The 14,259-nt window shown below is 45.0% G+C and overlaps 1 protein-coding gene across 5 annotated transcripts in view; it reads left to right on the top strand.

Annotated features, from left to right (window-relative positions):
* The window catches only part of ncam2a (neural cell adhesion molecule 2a), a 321,431-nt gene that overhangs the window by 32,314 nt on the left and 274,858 nt on the right, over nt 1-14,259 (top strand). For all 5 annotated transcript variants that reach the window (XM_078931074.1, XM_078931083.1, XM_078931079.1 and 2 more), the window contains one exon: nt 8,429-8,476. The gene's annotated coding sequence lies outside the window, so the exon portion shown is untranslated. The remainder of the gene's footprint in view (nt 1-8,428; nt 8,477-14,259) is intronic.

Consider the following 14,259-nt stretch of genomic DNA (forward strand, 5'->3'; position numbering starts at 1 on the left):
ACTTAATAACCTGCGTAGAGATGCGTGAACGCATCGAAGCGGCCGCTTGAACGTGAATTCCCCAGCGTGGAGTGAACGTAGCTCAAAAGCCAACCTCGTTTGCAACAGAATTAATCCACATATGAGGAGCTCCGGGTTATCAGGCACACTGTTGGTTTCTTTTAAGGCTTAAGTGCTCCTCTAGTGGCAAAAATGCAATATGAGTAGTTTCTATGGAAATCCATGATGGGAGTTTACCAAATGCCACATAATCCCAATATTTACAAAAACACATTGAGACAAAGAGTCGTTTTTGTTTTTGAAAGATTTAACGCAGAATAACAATCCAGATTTCCCAAAGCCAGCTGAGTTTTTTTGTCTTTTTTTTTATATGTTTCACTTTATTTTTCGAGCTCATGAATAAACTACCAGTAAACTTGAGGTTCCTGTGGAAACGTTTTTGTCCTCATGGACACTGCAGCGTCCTCCTTTATTCTTCTGGAGGTCACCTCAGCAGAACTGAAGGGTCAAAGTGCAGCGTGCATTTATTCTCCTCATTTATCTGCCAAACACACCTTTTCATTTTATTTATTTTTTAAGACCAACCCATCTTCACATCAGCGGACGTTGAGATACGACAAACAGTTGAGGTTTTTTTTTGAGTTTGTGTTCTAAAACAAAAGAAAATTCCATCAAAATTAGCATCAGCTGGAGCAAAAACTGTTCATAATATCTTCAGCTTTAGTGAAAACCAACAACTCCTTTGCATTAAAAAAATGTGAAAAAGGTTCAATTGTTTGCTTGTTTTCCCCCAGAAATCTTTAAACTAACTATAAATATTAACCCAAGTGAAATGAAATGAAGTTCCAAAATGTAAGACGGTGTCATTTTCAGCAAAGCTCTCAATCCCATAAATGTCAACAGTTTGACCAGAACATTATTGGATCTTTGACTATTTTTTGAAAAACCTTTTGAGGACTTTCCAAGTGACAGTGAACCCACATGAGTGAACGGTGGGGATGATTGGTGGGGATCAACCCTGATAGTCGTGTCCCTCTTGGCTCATCTGTTCCGGAAATGTGGGAGGGACTGGGGCGTGGCGTGGATCCCTGGTAGCTTCCATGGTCTGCGCGGCGGGTTGATGCTGCAGTGATGGAGTCGTGTTCGCCGGCCCCAGAAGAGCCTCGCCGCAGCCTGCTCAAAGGTTTATTGATCTCCTCTGCTGTTCGGCTGGCATGTTTGCCGCTCGGGGGCTGAGGATCAGTCAAAGTTTGGTGTGAAGCTTTAATTCGGCTCCAGGGGGCGCAGTGTGGGTTTCCTACATTTGTTACCACGGCCTTGCGGGTAGGGTTGTTGGTGAAAAGCACACCGTGTCGTATTTTCTGTTGACTTTCAGTCGATAACCTGCGAGCGGCTGCCTTCCTACGACTGAGATGAAACGTGTTTCCCTTAGAGAACATCATATTTATGTCCATGAGCTGTTTGGACCACATGATGATGCTCTTTTATTGGAACAGGTGCTTTTCCGTTTAAATAGAACCGACAGCTGTTCAACTGAACGGTGGTTCTCTACCAATGTTCCAGATAAGCGGGAAAATCCGTGGACGGATGGATGTTTCCATGGGAAAATTAGTTTTTTCCTACTGAGGAAAATACATTTCAAAAATAATATTTGGATTTTAGTGAAATTTTTCTTTAATGATATAAAATACTTTGATTTTCTAAATTTTGTTTACAGGTTTTGACTGTGAATGAAAAAAAAAAAGTTACCAATTTATTTTGTATCGACATCCCAGCAAGATATGACATCATCAAGCCCTGTTGTGTCTTATAAAGGGCGGGGCTATAAGCCTTATTGGTTAAAGGACATGCCCATAAATGTCTCTGAGCAGATGAGACCTGTCACTCAAATTACCACGCCCAATTTATAGAACAATCTGAACCACAGCAGTGGGAAATAAAACAGAACCTTGGAACGTTTAAGCCTCGGAGAAATGTTGGAATCTCAGAACAAAGTTGGAACCTTGAAAGATGGAACTTTTTTTAAAAGAAAAAAAAGAAGGCTGTTGGGACCCCTGAAGGCAACTGGGACCCCGGAAGGCCGTTGGGACCCCGGAAGGCCGTTGGGACCCCTAAAGGCCGTTGGGACCCCGGAAGGCCGTTGGGACCCCTGAAGGCCGTTGGGACCCCTGAAGGCCGTTGGGACCCCTGAAGGCTACTAGGACCTCTTATGACCGTTGGGACCCCTGAAGGCTACTAGGACCCCTTATGACCGTTGGGACCCCTGAAGGCTACTAGGACCCCTTATGACCGTTGGGACCCCTGAAGGCTACTAGGACCCCTTATGACCGTTGGGACCCCTGAAGGCCGTTGGGAGCCCGGAGATCGCTGGGACCCCATAATAGCGTTGGGACCCCGGAAGGCCGTTGGGACCCCTGAAGGCTACTAGGACCTCTTATGACCGTTGGGACCCCTGAAGGCTACTAGGACCCCTTATGACCATTGGGACCCCTGAAGGCTACTAGGACCCCTTATGACCGTTGGGACCCCTGAAGGCCGTTGTGACCCCTGAAGGCCATTGGGACCCCGGGAATCGTTGGGACCACGTAAGAGCGTTGTGACCCCTGAAGGCTACTGCGACCCTGGAAAACCGTTGGGACCCCTGAAGGGCGTTGGGACCCCGGAGATCGCTGGGACCCCATAATAGCGTTGGGACCCCGGAAGGCCGTTGGGACCCCTGAAGGCCGTTGGGACCCCGGAGATCGTTGGGACCCCGTAAGAGCGTTGGGACCCCTGAAGGCTACTGCGACTCTGGATGGACGTTGGGACTGCATAAGAGCGTTGGGACCCTGGAAGGCCGTTGGGACCCTGGAAGGCCGTTGGGACCCCGGAGATCGTTGGGACCCTGGAAGAGCATTGGGACCCCTGAATGCTACTGCTACCCTGGATGGGCGTTGGGACCCCTGAAGGCTACTAGGACCCCTTATGACCGTTGGGACCATGAAGAGCATTTGGACCCCTGAAGGCCGTTGGGACCCCTGAAGGCTAGTGCGGTCCTGGAAGGCCAATTGGACCTTGGTATTACACTTGAATATTAGATTAGACGTTAGAGCCTCGGACTAAAATTTGAATCTCAGAATAAAGCTTAGATTTGAAAATGTTATAACCTCAGAATGACTCTGGAGTCTTAGAATAACGTAACTGACGTGGAATAGCCATCCTTTTTAAAGGATTTAAAACTATAAACATCCAGACTTGATTCCACTGAGGCGTGGCGGTTTGGAAGGACCAGAATTTTTACATCTTTTATATCTATTTTTACATATTCTTCTGTTCTGTGGGATCAATAAATGTAAACGTGTAGACAAGCGAAACAGCTTTAACCAGGTCTAATCGCACATTTCAAGACTTAGAAGTTCGGCTATTTTCCTTCTTCAGAACCGTTCAGACGTCAAAAACGAGTTGGCGTGAAGGCTGTTCGTTCAGAGCCACGAGGACAGATGACAGAAGAGAAGAAACATGTTAAGTTTTTCCATCGGTTTGTAGGAACTAAAGGCCTCTACATTCAAAAATGTCTGATTTGTCTAAAACTTGTGGATCTTTAAAACTGTTCATGGTGTAACAGTGAGGCTGATGAGCTGATGGGGGTTTGAAGTGAACCATATGGAACCAAATGACAGGTTCAGAAAGTTGCTCTGATTCGTACAGAGAAACAGTGCTGCTGCTCTGTCATGCATATATTTGCACCGCTGAGAGGTCATTAGAGGACGCGCATTCAAATGTGAAAGCCCTGCAAAAAATAGGAATCATTAAAGCAACAATTGAGCCAATTTCCTGTTGCTTTTTCCCTCAGTCATGCAGGGCTCCTTACCGAGGTAATCTTTCCTCCTGCATCTGGAGATATGGGCAAGCTGACTTTTCCACATCAAGATCAGCGGGGGCAAGAAAGGCATTATCAGCCCACACGGAAGATAAGTTACGCTGGTGGGCCAGGAGTCTAGAGGAGAGAGAAAAAAATCCAAAGGTCATCTGAGCTTGACTTTACGCCCGTCAGACATGGAGACAGTGAAGGTCAAAGAAATTCAAGAGCTACAGATGGAAATCACAGCGTTTAATGCTCTCCTTTGTCCTGGTCAAAGCAGACTGATGACGGGAGGACGTGTTCTAACGCTTCACGAGAGGCGTGGACACTCAGTGGCGAGGAGGAGCTACCGTCACGCTCCTTCTGCATCCTCGCTCACTGCTCCGGATAAGTGGGGCCCCTGGGTACTTCCCTAAATATGATTATGGAGACTCTGCATTCAATAATGTAATAAAATAACACGGAGCAGTGAAATGGATATTAACAATCCAGCGGAAAGAACTGACCAGGGACTAGAGGAGGGGAAGAGCTTCAGTCAGCTCTTTGTTCATTAGGACCGCAGCCTGAACACTTTGGCGTTTGTAGCCCTTGTGTTATCCTAGGCACTTTAACGTTGGGAGTGGGGTCATCTAGACCCACTGGACAGTGCTCTGAACCTTTTTTCTTCAATGATTTGTGATCTTCACTGGTGTCCATGGATTAAATGAAATCTTTCCACCTTTATCCACCTTTGTCATGGTAGGGAGAACACGTCAATGGAAGGGTGGGGTCATCTAAGATAGCACAAGGGTTAAGACTCCATTTTTAGACCATTGTTCTGGGTTCTAGTACCAGAACACGTCCACGAAGGCTTTCCTCTTGGTTGTCCAGTTTGTATCCTGGAGATGAGTTAGCTGGATCCTCAGTTTGAGGTTCTGATTGACGGAACACGTCGGCGTGGAATGACGAATCCAGTAAAGCCTTTTGAGGTTTATCCACTGACTGTATAAAAAAAAACTGGACTGAGTGTGACGTCACACAACAAATGAAGTCGGCATTCTTTTTCCTCGTCACATGATTGGTCGGTTTCTCCAAGTTATCGTTTCTGTGGAATCCACTCAGAAGTGAGCTTGTTGGCAGGCCACACCCCCGTCACTTCAATTTCAATAGTATTTATATAGCCCAATATTACAACAGCAGTCATCTCAATGGGCTTCAAACCACTGAAACTGAAAAACGTCGAAATTGAGTTGAATGTTAAAAAATGTGTCAGATCAAGAATGGTTCTTCTGACCAATGGAATAACTGAGGAACAGCAGTTAATTTGTCTACAGAAGTCCGTGGAAGTTTGCTGGTACTTCCTGTTTGGAACACCATGAGGAAGGGGGTCACTTGGTCTAGTTCTCACATGCAGTCAATAGTCGTATGTCGGGTGGTAGCCATGGTAACGGAAAGCCAAAGTTGCACCGATGGCCAAATGATTAAAACTCACCTGGTCTGAGGTTTGTGTCAAATTATGTAACTTTTGGGACAAACATGAACCATTAACTTTTATTTATTTCTTAATTTCCCGTTCCTGCTGCTGTCTGCCGTTTTACTGTGTTTTTTGATGGGAAATTGGCAGTTTGAGCAAGTCGAAAACAAAACTTGATGCCTTTAATTGTTGTTCACTTTTCCATTTCCTCCTATTGTATTAAACCTTTGTCAGATATCATGGAGTAGAACAGTTGATGTGTTTTCAGGGTTCCTCCCAGTATGTTCTGGTCCAGTCAGTCGGTGTAAAACCCAATCCCAGTTATTCCTAAGGGACTAAATGTTTGATCTCCAGCAGTTCCTGTTGCCTGGGGCTTTACAATAGAAGTACTACATGTATTGTTCTTGTTTTGGCTCATATTTCACTAACAGAGCTGGTTAACAGGGTTTTCCTACCATGGTGAGTTTCCAGTTTTGGACCGGTGCCTCAAGCAGCTACTCAAAGAAAAGTCTACATGAACACGCATTGGGGACTTCCACGTTCAAAACTCTCGCATTCACGCATAGCAATGCAAGTAACTACGACCGTTTTCAGGCTCTGTGTACAACACCCACGAGCAAGTGAACTTTGACCAATCAGACTCGGATATGGTAGTGATTTGACATTTCCCACCAAGCTTCTTCCAACTTTAGGTGGCGGACATGCACCACCTGCTCGTCTAGTGTGAACACCATGGACTTGACGCGCATTCAAGAACCCACGATTGCCGTGTTCATGATCGCACGCCAAATGCCCAGTGTGTACATCGCCTTTTAGTTTTGACGTGGTGCTCATCAGGTCCCATCTGCCTCCTAAAAACATCTGATGAATCAACAAAAAGAAAAACCCAGTTCTGTAGATCAGCTTAAAGGAGTTTGCACACTAGAACCACCAACCATATTCTATCTGATACAGACGGATGGGTGCCCTCCATCAAGAAAGCCAAATTCTAGACTCTTAAAACCCAGTTAAACGACTGAAATGACCATTTTCATCTCAGAGGTATTAAAGCGCCTTTTGAGAGGAACAAAAACAGCTCAGAAGTTCCTGATCATTACCTCCAGCTTCTCCCAGCATGATGAATAAAAAATCCTCCCTCTCTACAAACCCATCGTTTCTGAAGGGTCTCTTGACCTCTGACTGTGTACGGCGTTCGTTGAGCCTGATCTGACAGGATGCTAATAAATCGTGTAATTAAGTTAATGTCCCCCCCCCATTAGGAGAGGTTAGCCTTTGACCCTTCACGCTGACAGTGATAATAAAGCAGAAACATGCACATTATTTATGGATAACAGTCACTTTTTGGCTCCGTGAAGGACCCTTCTTTGACACGGCCGCTCACGGCGCCTCGGCGGTCCGTCCCGGTCTACGCCACCGTGGATGACGGGGGCACAAACTGGTCGTGATGTGATTTCACCCCCTGAACTGTCTTTGCCCTCAGACTCTCACCGACGAATTAAACTCCTCTGCTTTCCAAAGACTTGAACTTTTGTTCTCGTCCTCGCGTTCCCTTCAGCACACGGCGCTCAAACCCCCCCCCCCGCCCGCCGTTGATCCACAGTGACGCCTCATTCCACCTCATTTCCTCAGACCCCTGCCTTTTTTTAATTGAGGCGGCAGCGAGCACAATTATGGTGAGAATCATCCCCGGCTGATGTGAGGAGGGATTAACGGGATTAAGAAGATAATCTGTTGACCCTCTGGCCTCGACTCAGTATGAGGCTGGAAAGGCAATTTGAAGCAGAGAGCGGAGGAGATATGGGGGCTTTAATGAGGGGGCTGACAGAAAGCCTCTGACCACCGAGAGACTCACTCCACGGTGGGGGATTATTTTCTTTGACTCCTCCGCAATCTCAACCAACTCCTAACCTGCACTCCTGCCCACCCACTCTCACACCTGCAGACTGAGCTTCAAAAACAGCCGCCGCACACGACTAAAGTCCTGTAATGAGCAACGATTAGCAGCAGCCTGCAGACGGGAAGTTAGCTGCTTTAAGGTTTAGCATGTTCAAGTGAGTTACGCACCCAAAGAATTTCCTTACATTTTTACTGTTTTTCTTTATTTTGACGTCTCCTCTCACTGTTTTTTTTTTTTTTTTTTTTTTCTTTCTTCTAACTTGTCCTGTCCAACAGCTGGGCAGTCAGATGAGAGCTGAGGGCCTCTTGGGTTGGACATATTTTACTTTAACAAGAGGGGTTATTAATCTTCAGACAAACCAAAGGTATGTCTGAATAAACCCCTTTTGTAATTGAGGCCAAACTTTATTAATTTCAATCATGTCTGAAAATCTTTGGTGTTGGACCGGACGGAAAAGGAAAGAGGGGAAGAAGAGAGAGGGACGATAGAGAGAGGGAGGGGGGGTAGGGGGTGATAATAGAAGGGGAAGGGGGATAAGACCATGAAGCAGCATAAAGCAACAAGTTTACTGGTTGTTAATCATTATGGTAAGGTTCAAATGTAAAAAAAAAAAAAAAAAAAGGGCGGAGCCTGTCCACACACACACTCAAATGTTATAAACACACCTGTTAGTTGCAAAAATGTCCACCTGTCGACATGTACACAAAACAGATAGTGTTCACACGCATACCTATGCCTTAAAACCAACTAGTGTGAAATATTTCAGTCATTCAGTCTGTTGAGCTAACACCTGTGCTCAGGTGAGTGTTTATGTTCTTCTATGAAGTGGTTTTCCCCCCACTCCGGGACAGGGCGGTCCCGGAGTGGGGACTTAGTTCAAATCAGACTTAGTTCACAGGAAATTCTTTATAATTAAATTTTTATAAATAAATTTCCTTCGAAATGTAAAAAAACAAATCTGCTAAAGTGTATTTTTGGATCTCTTGGACACTTGGAAAAAGAGTTTTTTTTTTACTGTTTTCATTCATTTTTGTTTGTTTAGAAATTCCATTTAAATAATTTACTAACCAGACGATGACATAATTTAGGGACGTTTAGTGACTTTTAATTCAACCAATCCTGACTTCTTATTGAGACGTTGGCAACAGTGTCTCCACTTTGGGAGTCGCTTTGGAAGCACATCATTTTAATCTAATATAGTCAGAAACTGAGAATTGTTTTTTCTTCTTTCAATCAGACGGTTTGGACTTGGCGCTCCACCCTGACGCTACGCTTCTGATCCACGGTAAGAATGTCAACAGTTCCATACATTTCTGAATCACCTGTTCACAGCCAAGGTTTTCTTTAGACAAACATTCTATGCAACCAACATTAACATTTAATAAGTTACCTGTCCTGATAAGAATCGTAAAGAGCAGCACGTCTGTCTTTCTCTTGTAGTTTTGACCAATGACTGAAGTGCTCTTTAGTCACTGGTTTTGTTTACAAGCTTTTGTCCGGAAACGAATGGGCCGCTTGATGGCGGTCTGAATACAAGATTCAGGACTCGATCTGAAACAAAACATTGTTTCCGTCTGAATACACCCTTAAAGTCCCAAATGTGTTCTCCACATTCTCTCTCTGACAGAGTTTAAGGGCTACAAGGGTTTCATGGGCGTCTGTGGTACAGAGGTAAGACTGACCTCAGGTTTGGTCCCTGCCTTGCCTGCTCAGGTGTTGAAGTGTCCTTGTTCTAGACACATCTAGATACAGGGTCTATACCGTGCAAAACCCAATTTCTGAGCTTTTATGTGAATTATGATGTTCATAACTCACAAAAAACAGCCCCAAAGTGGTATTCTGATCCATTTACAAAGTGCGGAACCGCCCCTTTCAGGAAGATTCCGTGCTGCCAGCCACGCCCCCAGGCTAACAGACACACCCACTTTCTCGGTGGAGCTAGCGATGATTGGCTAAACGCTTTAATTTTATAATCACAAAATGTTTATCCATCTTTAGACTCTAGGATGACATGATGAAATGGGCTCCAGCCACAAGGATAGAAAGGCGGAGCCTCAGAGGTCGAGTCGCTTTACTTTCTGGGTAGGAGAACAGCATGTGAAAATAATTCATAAAAAAGGTCATATATAATCATATACAAGTTGGTAACATCACAAACTAAATATTGGTAAAATCTACCTTGTTAAAGTCACCTGACTAACTCTACATTGATAAACTTTACATTAGCAACGTTAGTGACGTTCTAACTTCATGCTGATAAAGTTACCCAGGTTAAGTTGGGTAATTTTACCAACGTAAAGGTCACTAACTTTATAAACGTAAAGTTTACTAGCAAAGTTAGCGAAGAGCCAGCCTCTTTTCTCTACATCCGAGCCCAATGGACCTACGTTACTTAATCATCAGAGTTACAGTACTTTGTCTTTCCTCCTCTCTCTGGTGTTGAAGGTTGAAGTACACTTGATCTTTGGTTTAGAGGAGTCTTTTGGACTCTCTCAAGCTGTTCAAGAACCATTGGGTGGGGTTATAGCTTCCATTTAGACCTTGAATAAGGAGCAAAGGCTCATGGGTAAACCAATCCTCCCCACCTCTCTGTATCTTTAAAACAATTTTAGTTTTACTTGAAGGCCGAAAAAATAGAAACGTCACAGAAAAGTCAGCAGAATAAACTGTGGTGGTTGGTTTTGAATTCAAAAGAATCGCTGCAACGCTCCAGTCTGGTTTAAGGATTGTGGGATGGAGAAGCAGTGAAATGTGGGGTGTGTGTGTGACCGCATGTGTGTGTGTGTGTGTGTGTGTGTGTGTGTGTGTGTGTGTGTGGAAAAGCCCTTCCAGTTGTTGGGATTCATACCTGTGTAAACGCTGACATGCATATGCAGCCACGCTCGCTCCCGTCACTCGTCCTAACGCTGGAGAACCAGAAGGTCTGCACGTTTCCATCTCGCCGTGTGCCGCCTCGCCGGAGCGCAGAGCGCTGGCTTTTACAGGCGTGGGTCACCTCCATCCCTGCCTTCATGATGTCACATCGTCAGGAGAGCTGACGCTCTGAGGACGGGGATGGTGGTTATGGTTCTCCGTATCACCGTGTCTGCAGGTCAAGGCTCCACATCCCAGGAGAAACGGCGTGTTATTTTTCTGACATGGACTTGAGTGGAATGGAAAACAGAGCAGAATCACCGTTCCTCCTCCCCACTGATGATGGAAAAAAGTGGCTTTAAACATTTCATCTCATCTCCGAGGACTCGTCAACGTGTTTCAGAAAACAAAGGAAATAACGGGAAACGAATGGAACGAAAGGGAAAGAGACGTTTCTATAATTGTTTGCAGATAAAAAGTTTAAACGTGAAACTGTTTTGCTTGAATTGAAACCTAAGAAGTATTTTCTAGAGATCTCGCCAAGATCTCTAGAAAAGTAAAAAGGTTTTAGACAGAATCCCAGTTAAACCCTGAGTTTGGTTTGCAAGGCTCATCGTAGAAACACTAATTTATTTGTATAACGGAGCAGAAAATGCACCCAAATGTGTGACCCTGGTTTCAATGACAGAGGTCAAAGGTCAGCAGGTTTGGTCCATTCCTCCATGCAGATCTTCTCCCCTGGGACTTTCTGCTCCCTTCACCGATTCTCTTTTTGGGGTTGCGGTCCAGAGAATGACTAGAACACCCCAGAAAACCTCGAAATGCTTCTTATGTAGACGCTCCTCGGTTGCCATGACGACGTGTTTGGGGTCCTTTTTCACGGGGAGATCCAGACACGTATCGTCCTCGACGTTCTTGCCGATGGAAGGAGGTTTTTCTTGTTCAAGGTCTCTCCATGCATGGATCCATTCATACAGATGAGGCTTCCTTTCCCAAATCATGATGTTTACACCCCCGTGCTGCACAGTGGCGTTCTTCTAAGTTTCTAACTCAAAGCACGGCGAGGAGCTTTCTCTGCCAAAGAGTTCCGCTTTGGTTTCATCTGACCACGTTGATCCTCCTCTGGATCTTCCAGAGGGAGACGTTCAGACGGCTCCGGGCACGTTCTGGCTTAAACGGGAGCGCACGTTGTGGCGTCTTACCGTGGTAACCTGTGGTCCCAGCTCTTTTCGGGTCATTGAGCAGTTCCCCACATTATAGTTGTGGTCCGTTCCGGCGTTCTCCACATGGACCACGGAGCTCCAGGTGGAAGGAGATTCTCAGTGATCTGCCTTTTCTTTTTAATCATTGCTCCAACAGTTGAAGTCTTCTCTCCAAGTCGATTGTAGATTAGTTCATCCCAGTCCGGTGCCTGGTGTCCTTCGACAGCTCTTTGGTCTCAGTGGAGACTGACTGTTTAAACCTGGGCAACCTGGATTCTGGGAAATTTGGGAGGTCATGTGTACTCGGACTAAGGTCAACCCCTGAATGGCGGTTTGTTTTCGGGTTTTATCTGCTTCTGCTGATCTCTTAACCCTCGCTCGCTCCAACTTCAAATCTTCACGGCCAAAGACTGCTATTACATTTAATTATTCCATTCAAAAGCTATTTTCCTCTTTATTTCCACTGAAAGCCGACAAAAGAGGCGGATTGAATTCTGGATGGTTCATGTTCATAGAACACAAACTAAAGCTTCCAAGACAAACCCTGAAATGGAAAACATGCTGGTATTTCTATTCCAATAATGCTTTAAATGGCGTGATGCGACCGTGGCGTGTAGAGGGTGGGGGGTGGGGGGTGAGGCATGAAAAGAAACCACTTTTTAGCCCGTGTTAATGATGTCTGCTGCAGCTCCGTCTGCACCATCCTAGCGACGCGCAGCCTTTAAGTCAACCTTGTCAGCGATCGGTCCGTCATCGCTGCTGTCACAGCCGGCCCGGTTACCGTGGAAACCCCGGTAAATGGCTGTATTGAAAGCAGCCCTGACGGTGGAATTACAAGCACACATAATCTATTGTGGAGGTCCGTGCAGGAGGTTAACGTGTCATCCTGCAGCTAGCCGGAGATGAAAACCTGACGACTCCATCATGTGAGAAACGGCGCCGCTCCAGGCGTTCACGCCGTTTTGGCTACATCACGTTTGGGCTTCTCCGAACGCCTTGGGGTCATTTTTCTATCCGTGGACAACACCGTACTACTCTACCTCTACAATCTCATTGATACTACCAAATAAAACTTTATTTATAAAACGGTGCGCAACTCGAAGCGCTTTCACACTTCACAATATTACAATAAAAACCCAACCCCACCCTTTGCCCGTCCCACCCCCCTCCGTTAACACACGTGACCCATGACCCCACAAACAATGAATACTGATAAAAGTTAAAAAAAGAAAAATTGGGTCATTTAAATGACCATCCTTGTAGTGAAAGTCGTTTCATGCCGGAAATGATTCAAACAAACTGTCAATCAATCAAATAATCAATCCAAACTTTATGTGTAAAGCCCTTTAACATCCACTAGAGATCCAAAGTGCTGCAGAGGTGGATAAAATACATTTACAAGTAGAGATCATTAAATTTAACAGTAACAGTAAAATAAACATTAATTAAAGCTACAAGTAGCATTTAGCGGGCCCGAGCACGTGCGACCGCCTGGCACGAGCGACCACCCCGTGAGCAACGCCCTGCTCGAGCCATTCTCGTCGTTCTTTCTTGTCCATTCTGGAGCTCCAAGCTAATGTTAATATGACAACAGCCTGTGGGGGGTGGGGGGGGGGGGGGCTGTAATCTGTTGCCTTAAGGGACAAAGACTTTTGCATATAGCATGAAAAAAATTCTTAAATCTAAGCCTCGTTTAGACCTGCTCATTTTCTCATTAAGGAGAAGAAGGTTTTTTATCAGATTAAGAAACAATTAATGATGATAATTGCTATTACTGTTCCTAAGAATGAGAAGAATAGAACTCATTCAATTTCCACTACAATGTCAGAGTGTCAGCTATGTCTGATAACTTGGCGAATTAGCTGGACCGGGATCTTGCAAAGTGCAGGTGGTTAACGTCCAGTGTGATGAGTCTGTGGACGGCAACAGTACAGCATAGCTTTTGGTTTCCACAAGAGAAGAATTCCTGACACATCTGCCCTAACAGACAACTACAAGAGGAGTTGAAATGTATAACACGGTGAAGGAGTTTTTGTGCAGAAAAAGGTACCATTAGAAAAGCTGGAAGCCATATCAGCAGACGGGGCTCCTGCTATGATTGACCGACAAACAGGTTTCATAACTAACTGTAAAGCTGACCAAGACTTTCCAAAATGTCTGCATTACTGCTGCTTCTTTCACCAGTAGGCCTTATGTGCAGAAGTGATTGGCTCTGGACACATAATGACTCCTATTGTGAAAATCATAAAAAAACCTCAGCTGCAAAGCAAAACAGCACAGGGTTTTTAAGGTGCTATTGGTGGAGATATCTGCTGAATATGGTGAATATGAATATGGTGAATCTGAACTTGTATTCTTGACTGACATTACTGGAAAACTAAACCACTTGATCTGCGAGCTGCAAGACATTGGCAAAACTATATTTTTTTATTGACCAGCCTGCCTGAGCCAGTGTTTTTCTTGTGGGGATCTTTTCTGCCAGGGCTTGCCAGCTTGGTCAGTGGATGTTGCTGCAGTTGTCTCCCTTGCTGGGACAGCTGGAGTTAAACATAGCAGCCTCACGGCTGTGAAGTGGACCCCGTTGCTGTCCCAGTCTGGATGGGCACTGTGGTAATGTTCCAATGTTCAGGCTGGCTCCTGGTATGAGGAGATTCCCAATTACCATTTCCTAACCGCAGAGCCAAGGATGTGTTTACATGTTTAGGTCAAAAATGTGATGGACAGCTTCATGTTGTCTATTGATGTAAGTTTACACCTAAACATGCCATCCTGTTACTAATCCAGTTGATGTGGTTCTCCATCTGTGTCTAGGTGATAGAAAAGCATTTTTTTATATTTAGAGCTCTAAGCAAACAAACAGTTGTCTATATAAAAGAGCTTTTACAATTGTGCACTTTTAGCAGGACTTTGAGTACATGTGACCAATGTATAATGGATTTTTACAGACTTTGTTTAAAACTGAAGGTGACAGAGACTTTGGAGAAGTGGCTACATTGCTCTGGACTTCTTTGTT

This window comes from Oryzias latipes, chromosome 2 (assembly GCF_053564925.1).
Source record: "Oryzias latipes strain Hd-rR chromosome 2, Olatipes_Hd-rR_3.1".
Taxonomy (NCBI): Eukaryota; Metazoa; Chordata; class Actinopteri; order Beloniformes; family Adrianichthyidae; genus Oryzias; species Oryzias latipes.